The sequence below is a fragment of the Saimiri boliviensis genome, chromosome 5 (assembly GCF_048565385.1).
Source record: "Saimiri boliviensis isolate mSaiBol1 chromosome 5, mSaiBol1.pri, whole genome shotgun sequence".
NCBI classification, from domain to species: Eukaryota; Metazoa; Chordata; class Mammalia; order Primates; family Cebidae; genus Saimiri; species Saimiri boliviensis.
The window spans coordinates 47,655,051-47,664,198 of record NC_133453.1 but is presented as its reverse complement, the minus strand read 5'-3'; the positions used below and the strand labels follow the sequence as shown (position 1 = coordinate 47,664,198).

At 33.1% G+C, this 9,148-nt stretch overlaps 1 pseudogene; it reads right to left on the bottom strand.

Moving 5' to 3' along the window:
• Positions 1 to 7,169: 7,169 nt before the first annotated feature.
• On the bottom strand, positions 7,170 to 7,684 carry LOC101048308 (peptidyl-prolyl cis-trans isomerase A pseudogene; annotated as a pseudogene).
• Positions 7,685 to 9,148: the final 1,464 nt, after the last annotated feature.

Genomic DNA, 9,148 nt, shown 5'->3' with positions numbered 1-9,148 from the left:
TCAGATTTAGACCTTTGGTGGTAGTGATTTTGTTTTATTTTCTGTAATTAAACCTGTTTACTCATTTTCTAAAATTCTGCAGCAGGTATAAAGGCAGTTTAAGAAAACCTAATTGTATTGAATAAATTTAGAAGGATGTAATCTTGTTATTAATTGTCATTCATTTGTTTTATTTGCATATCATGATGGCCTTATCTATTTTCCAATTAGTTTCCCCTGTTTTTAGTTATCAAGTGATTGCAACAGAAAAATCTCAACGTATTTTATTATGAGTTTGGTAAAAGTGCCCGATTTAGCAGATAATTACACTTTTCAAGACACTTTTATAGGCTTTTATTTCATAGCCCATGAAGCTCAATATTTCGTGAATTTTATAGTCCATGAAATAAAGAGCTGGTGTAGCAATAAGTTAAACCATTTATGTTTCAAAAATGAATGTTAATTCTGAGATGCATTATGCTATAGGCCAATTGCCTAATGAGTTTGAGAGTAATTTTATTTTTATATATTTAGATCAGACTCTTTATCATATAAACACATTTTTTACTCAAGAAAAAGTACAAGATGAAAGAAATCAGGCAAAATGTGGAATAGATTTCTATCTCTGATTTCAATCGCTATAAAGATAGACACATCTCTCTATCCTCTAGGGTTCATTTCAGTGCTATATAACCTGAACTGAGGTTTGAAGAAAACCTTGAACTACTATCAAATACAGAGAAATGCAGGACATATCAAGAGGTAATAAAAACGCATCAATTTCAGTCTATAAAATCATAGAGTATTCTTTCTTAGAGTGGATCTTATTTTGAATGGAAGCTGAATAGCTCTTATCCTTGTGTGAAAAGAATGAGCTTTTGTGGAAAATGCACCTTTATTTGAACATGGACACAGGTACAGCAATGCTTCCCATACTTTAAGTTGAATGTTTCTTAATGTGGGTTCCATGGAACGTGAGAGAATAGAAAGAATTTTGTGAAAGAGAATTCTGTGATTAAAAAAGAAAGAGAGCTACATTAAACAAATTTAAACTTTTTTTTTTTTTTTTTTTTTTTTTTTTTTTTTTTTTTTTTTTTAGGCAGGATTTCTAAGAGATCTATAGGTACAGCATTCAAGAAAAGGGTCCAACAGGTGGTAGGCATTGTATCGTTTTCCAAACCCCTTTCACAGAGAGATGCAGATTTACAGAGCTTCACCCAAGTCTAGTTTTCCACAGAACCATTTCGTTAAAAAGTGACTTAATAATTCTACAAATTTACTCACATTCCAAGTGTTCAGACAAGAATTCCTCACAAACAAAAGTTATTCCCTCTTAACCGAGTATAATTTAGGTTTGAAGTAACCGTGTCAGGGTCATGCGAAAGAAGCCTCTTTTCTCTGCCATTTCTGTCCCATAGCATCCATACAATCCAATCAGTCAATTATTTTAAAAATATTTTATTGTAAGCTGTTATACACGAAGAAGTGTACTGAGTACTCAAAGAGAAATAAATGCAATTTATGGCATATCAATTTTTCTGAGACTATGTCTTCTACCAATGTTCTGGTCTATTTGATATCACCCATTGGAATCACTCCAAGGCAAGCAGCAATGTCAGGCTAAGCCCTAAGCACCTTTTGAATTGGCTTTACATATATTTAAAGCTCCCAGTAGTGCTAAGAGGTAACTCCTCTAAACTGCCCTGTTTTGCAGTTAAGGAAGCAAGATCATGGAAGGCACAGAGTAAGAAAGTGGCTAAACCTAGTTTCAAACCCAGATTTCTGATGCTAGAACTCTGTCTCTTTACCACCATATTCGCAATTTGCAGATCGTTCTGTCAACTGGTAGCATTAGTCAGGCGCTGGAACAGAAGCCAACAATTTAGGTTTCAAAAATTGTTCTTCCTTTTAATAGCCGTGTAACTGTGTGCATATCACCTAACTTCTTTGAGTTCAGGTTATTCATCTATATAATTATGTTAATAATTATGTTCATTATGCCTCATTATATGTCTATCTCATAAGATAGTAGATTTTAAACTTTTCTAAATAGCAAGAACTTTTTTTTTGAAGCAAATGAAATGTTATTCAGAAATTCAATTAATAAGAGATAAAAAGCAATTTGTTCTGGATGAAAAAGGGGTGGCAGGTAGCATTGAAAAAGAGGCTAGTTCAACTTCACGTTTTCCCTCCTTCCTCATGGCCCTTCCCACCACAGGCTATCTTAATAACAACTTTGCATATCGATAGGGCTAAAGATACATTTTGAAATAATTTGCTATTTAAATATTCTCATGTATATAAATTGCCAAACATAATAAAGTATTAAATGAATTAGTGATATTATGTTGCTGATTTACTAAGGCAAATCTGTTCCCGAAACATTTTCTAGGACAGAGTACCTTCCAAACATTATTTTGATAAAATCTAATGCCGGTAGCATAGGGCGAACACATTCATTTTTTAAAAATTACATTCTTAAAATGCATGGCTTTAATCATGCATGAGAATTATTTTCAGAATCCTAAACTGTCTAATAAGATTTTTGTTAATATTTGCATATTTACTGAAATTTTGAAACGAAATGTGTGTATAGGGGTGTGTTTGTGTGTGTGTGTGTTTGTGTGTGTGTGTGTGTGTGTGTGTGTGTGTGTGTGTTTCATTTTGAGATGAAGTCTAGCTGTGTTATCCTGGCTAGAGTGCAGTGGCATAATCCTGGCTCCCTGAAACCTCCGCCTCCTGGGTTCAAGTAATTCTCCTGACTCAACCTGGTCTCAAATTCCTCACCTCAAGTGATCTGCTTGCCTTGGCCTCCCAAATGCTGGAATTACAAGTGTGAGCCACCAGGAAGAGCCTAAAACAATATTAACTGTTCAGTTTTTATTTCCAAGAATATAGAGTTTTATTAATGCAAAATGTAATCTTAATTTTTTTTGTACCAATGAATACAGACAGAAAATAATGTTTCTAACAGAAATTTCTACTAATGTATTGTCAGTCAAAATTTAATCGAAACTTAATTTTTTATATGTCCACCACAAACTAAACAAATTCCAAAAGCAAATAAAATGTTTAATTGAAAAATAAAATTGGGATGTTGTATATCTCTTGTTTATATTTGAAGAGGCTGAATGGAGTTCACAGTTTTATCAGAATCAATATATAGAATATAATGTAAATTTTTATACATTTCTAAGTTTTTAAATAAAAGAATATGCATTTAAAAGGAAATCCATTTTTGAGAAGAGTGAACTATGTGTACTACCAAAAATTAAGACATGAATGTGTTCAAATTATATGCATGCAGTTGACCCTGAAAAACACAGTTTGAATTGTGTTGGTCCACTTATTCATGAGTTTTTTTCAGTAATACATTGGAAAAAAATTTGTAAATTTGTGACCATATAAAAATTTTGCCTAGCCTAGAAATATTTTTAAAAATTCAGAAAAAGTTGTGTGTGTCATGAATGCATCAAATATATATAGTTACTAGACTGTTTATATCTTTATCAGCTGTTATTATTGTTAAGGCTTCCAGTCAACATCAGTTACGTTTTTTTAGGGAATCAAATCTTATACATTTAATTTTGACTGTGTGTGAGGTCAGTACCTCTAATTCCTGTGCAATCCAAGGGACAACTGTAACTTATGTTATTCTCTATCAAGATTTCATTGACTACTTTAGTCCACTTTCATATCTCCCTTCTTTCAATGCTATGTATAAATAACATTTATAGGAATTAATTTAGTATATGAGCTGCTATGAAAATGTAATAGTTTCAATCTAAAAGACATGACCACCTTTCCTTCCCTGTAGACCTATTCTTCTCTACTGGAATGCTCTCCCCTTTATTCTAATATCTGCCTTCCAGTGATACAAAAACAATTGCAAATCACAAACAATAGTATATGTATATATATTTATGTTTGTCTTACACACACACAAACATATATATGTATATTTATGTGAGACAGAGTATATAAACATATATAATATATAATATGTATTAGAAAAACAGTAAGTCATTTTCAAATATTAATATGACTGTCCTTATATAATTTTTCAGAAAAATAGGGGCAATGGTGGCACTACAAAACTGCTAAGGCCTGCTCACTTGTGCAAGACGGGCTTAGCTATCAGAACCAATGAAAATAATTTAAATATTGTTTACTTTCACCCACCTCTGTCTTAGGGGAGAGGAAATGTTAGTTCTTTTACTTCTGTGTAGTTTACATGGATTGGCTATTTAGTATACCCTTTGTTTGCTGTAGATTTTGAGATAAATCCAAAGATAGATAAAAGAAGTTGTATCAAATTGGAATCTTAGTGAGAATTTTTACTTCTTCCTCCCCATTATATACTCGCAGGAGACCAGAGCTTTCAAACATGTGACCGCTGGGCTTCTGCTTATTGGCAGTTTGAATGATGACCTATGGATTTCTTAGTTGATACAAATTTGCCAGTAAGGACAGCAGAGCAGCTAACTGTAATAGAATGATTCATTCATACTTCTGCCCAGGCCCTTATCTGTACTCTTAGGGTTGCAAATGTGAAATAGGGAAAGTTTTGGCATATGATGCCAAAACTCTCCCAGATACTACCTTAGGCTTACAAGAAAAAATAGAGGACTAATTAACCAGTCTATTTGAAACAACAACAACAAAAAAAAAACAATGCTTAAACTACTCATAAAGAGAGGACAAGAATAAAAAATGGCCAAACTAGACCTTATTTTTCTTTGATATGGTAAACATATTATCTGGTTATGTGTATCTCATGTAATTTTGAGACTGCTGCCTCTAAAGCCAATTTAAAAATTTTATAACCTCTTCCTCGAAAGATAACAGTGTTTATTTTAAAATGCCATATACACAACTCTTAACACGTACCTGCAGATTTTTCCCTAAGTAACTGTAGACCTATTGAATTAGAATTTCCATGGAAAGGCCTCAAAATCTTTTATTTTTTTATAAATAGGTAATATATTTCCACTGAAGTTGAAATTTGGGCAATGTTCATCTAGATAACCATTTTGAAAAATGCATAAGCAAGAGAGGGCTTAAACAATTTGTTTTATTTACTGTAGCTTCACCAGTGTGTATCACAAAATCTGGCACATAGCAGATACTCTGATAGAAAAAGGTTTTTAGATGATTTTTAAAAAGACTTGAAATAAGTATAACCAAGTTTAGAAATGAGACAGAGAAAACGTTGGTGAGCATTTTAGAAATGTTTTGGATATTTACTTTATTCTTCTTCTTTCCTCTTCAGTTAACTATATAAAATTCTGTAATTTTTGGATTATTTGTTAACTTTTCCTTTAATAAACTCAATTGCTTACAGTCAGTCAGATAAAGCCTTGGCTAGCTCTGTTATTATAGTTCATTGACCTAACATCTTGAATTTTTCATAAGCCGGAATAGGTCATGAAATACCATGTTGTACAAATACAATCATTTTTGCTAGAACTTTTTATGTGTCCAAATTTCCTGAATTGTACCAGTCCCAGTTAGGTGGCTGGTTCCATTCCAGTAACAATTAAAAATTCTTGCTATAATCCAATTTTACTGTTCAAGAAAAAGAGATTAGGAGAAAAATATTAGGTTCCCAAATACAAATACGCCAATAGAAGTCAACAAGTATAATGAAACCCAGATCTGCCTGGCTCCAGGTTTTTGCTCTTAAGTAGTGCAGTATAGTATTATCTTTTTAATTAACTTTTCTTGTTTGTCAAATCAGAAAAAGTCCATATGATTACCTTACTTCAGTGTTCTGATTTGATTTGCCATAGGCTTTATTAATTCCTTTATTTTAAACAGCTTTATTAAGGTATAATTGAAATACCTAAACTGCACATGTTTAAAGTGTTTATGCACTGCTCTAACTATTCACCCATAAACCATGGCAATAATTGAGGTAGCAAACATGTCCACTACCCTCCAACATTTCTATGTGCCCCTTTATAATATTTCCATCCAGCCTTTCTCCAATCTCCTTCCTCCTTCCTTCCTCCTCGATTCTTCCACAAAAACCCCTGAACTGCTGTCTGACCGTACACATTAGTTTACGTTCCTAAACTTTTACAAAGAATCATACAGAATATACTGTTTTCAATTTTAATTATTTTTCTCAGCATAGTTGTTTAAAAATTCATACATTTTATTAGCAGTATCAATATTTTTTTCCTTCAAATTGCAGAGTAGTATTCCATTGTATGACTATACTAGTTTATTTGTTAATGAACATTTATTTTGTTTTGTTTTACAGAAGTTTTTTTTTTTTTTTGGCTGTTGCAAATATAGTGGCTATAAAATGTGTAAACAAGTCTTTGTATGGACTTACTCTTTTATTTCATTTGGGGAAATATATAAGAGTAGAATGGCTGAATCATATTATAGGTGTATGTTTATCTCCGAGAAATTGCAAAACCATTTTACAAGGTGATTACCTCAATTTGTACTGCCTCAAACAGCATATGAGTCACACAGCCTCCACCTTCATTCGTTTTCTTTTAAATAGCCATTTTTACAGATGTGCAGTATGTCTTTCTGTGGTTTTAATATACATTACCCTAATGACTAACAATGTAGAAGAGATCTTCATATACTTATTTACCATCTATATAGTATCCCCTTTGGTGGACTGCTTGTTGAAATTTTTCCCTGATATTTTTATTGGCTTTGTTGTATATTATTAAGTTTTGAGATTATTTTATATTCTTTGGACAAAAGTTTTTTGTCAAGTATATGATTTGTGCGTATGTTCACCCAGTATGCAGTTTATATCTTCATTTGCTTACCAGTGACTGTTGAAGAACAGATTCTTAATTTCAGTTGAGTATAATTTTTCCATCTCTTTCATAGATCATATTTTTAGTTTGTATCTGGAAATTTTTTGCATAACCAAGGTTAGCAAAATTTGTTGTTATATTTTATTCTAGATATTTTACATTTTACATTTCCATTTAGATCTATGAGTTATTGTTGTTGTTTAGTCTTTATTTCATAATCATAAATTTAACTCTGCAATCCAGCTATGCATGGGAGGGAACAAGGAAAACATGGAACCCAAAGAAACTGTAGCGAGAGCACAGATTCTAGGATACTTAGAACAAATGGGGTGGAGGGGTTCTCCTCTGAGCTACAAAAGGAATGGTCTAGTGGTTAAGATAAAATGCAAGTCAAACTTATTAGAGTTGTCCACAGTCAGCAATGGTGATCTTCTTGCTGGTCTTGGTATTCCTAGACCAAAGTGCTCCTCCACAATATTCATGCCTTCTTTCACCTTGCCAAAACCCACATGCTTGCCATCCAACCACTCAGTCTTGGCAGTGCAGATGAAAACCTGGGAACCATTTGTGTTGAGTCCAGCATTTGCCATGGACAAGATGCCTGCATCTGCATGCTTTAGGATGAAGTTCTCATCATGAAATTTCTCCCAGTAGATGGACTTGCCACCAATGTCATTATGGCATGTGAAGTCATCACCCTGACACATAAACCCTGGAATAATTATGTGAAAGCAGGAACACTTACGACCAAATCCTTTCTCTCCAGTACCCAGAACATGAAAGTTTTCTGCTGTCTTTGGAAACTTGTCTGCAAACAGCTGGAAGGAGACACAGCCCAAGGACAGGCCGTGGATGGCAATGTCGAAGAACATGGTGGGGTTGACCATGGCTGATACTACAAGCCTCCAGGTGGCGGCAGCGTCTGCAAAGCCTCTGAGTTATTTTAACTGACTTATATGATGCAAATGATATATCAAATTTTCATATGGATTTAAATCGTTAAAGCATTCTATGTCGAAAAGACTGTCTTTTTTCAGCTTCATTGTTTTGCACTTTTGTAAAAAATCATTTACCATATATATATATGGGTTTATTTTTGAATTCTCTGTTATGTTTCATATTTCTATTTTGAAACCATCACTTGTTTAATATAAATTTACATTATATATTTAAATTTTGTTTTAATTTATTTAGGTCTGCTGAACAATCATATAACTTTTAGAATATGATTTCAAATTTTTGTTTTAAAAATCCTGCTGGGGTTTTGATTGGAAGTGTAGTGAATCTATAGATTGGTTTGAAAAGAATTGTCATCTTCTGATTCTTCTGATTGAGGCACACGTTGTCTTCTGATTCGTGAATGTAATATGTTTCTCTATTTCTTTAGGGTTTTTAAAATTTTTATCTCATAATGTTTAGAGATCCTTAACAACCTTTAAAAGATTCGTTTATATTTTTTCATATTTGAATGTTATTTTAAACAATAATGTTGAAATTTTAATTTTCAATTGCTTTTTCTGGTATATAGAAATGGTTTTGATTTTTATAAGCTTCTGGCTTTTCATGGCTACCACTTTATGAAGATGGAAAGAGAGTTAATAGGTGTAGCTCTAAGTTAACAGATCCTGCTGTTCTTATAAGCTTAACAAAAGTTTTTGAGTGAATGTGTTTAGTTTGTTCTGTGCCTCTAATTACTTTTTAGGGGTCCTGAAATGGCTGAGTTTGATATGTTTGCCTTTTTTTGAGGAGAAAACTCACTGAAATTCTGTACGTCCTAAGTCCACAAACCCATGTTTATTAAGCAATTCAATTACATGTTTTTGTAAAAAAAATTTATTTATGTCCATACAAGTTCTGAGTTCTGGTTTCTTTTTCTTTGTTTAGGGCTTCAGATTATTTAAAGTAGATTTGTCCACACTTGTCCAATGTTGATATTCTTATTTACTAGTTGGTGCCTAGAGACATTCATCATGTTGTTTCCTGAGGCAATATTCTTTTTTTTTTTTTTCCAATGATGGTTTCAGAATTATCTTTTTTTTTTAAATTGCATTTTAGGTTTTGGGGTACATGTGAAGAACATGCAAGATTGTTGCATAGGTACACACATGACAATGTGGTTTGCTGCCTTTCTTCCCCTCACCTGTATCTGTCATTTCTCCCTATGCTATCTCTTCCCACCTCCCCACCCCCATCCCTCCCCCATTTCCCCCCAATGGACCCCAGTGTGTAGTGCTCCCCTCTTTGTGTCCATGTGTTCTCATTGTTCAACACCCACCTATGAGTGAGAACATGTGGTGTTTGATTTTCTGTTCTTGTGTCAGTTTGCTGAGAATGATGGTTTCCAGGTTCATCCATGTCCCTATAAAAGACATGAACTC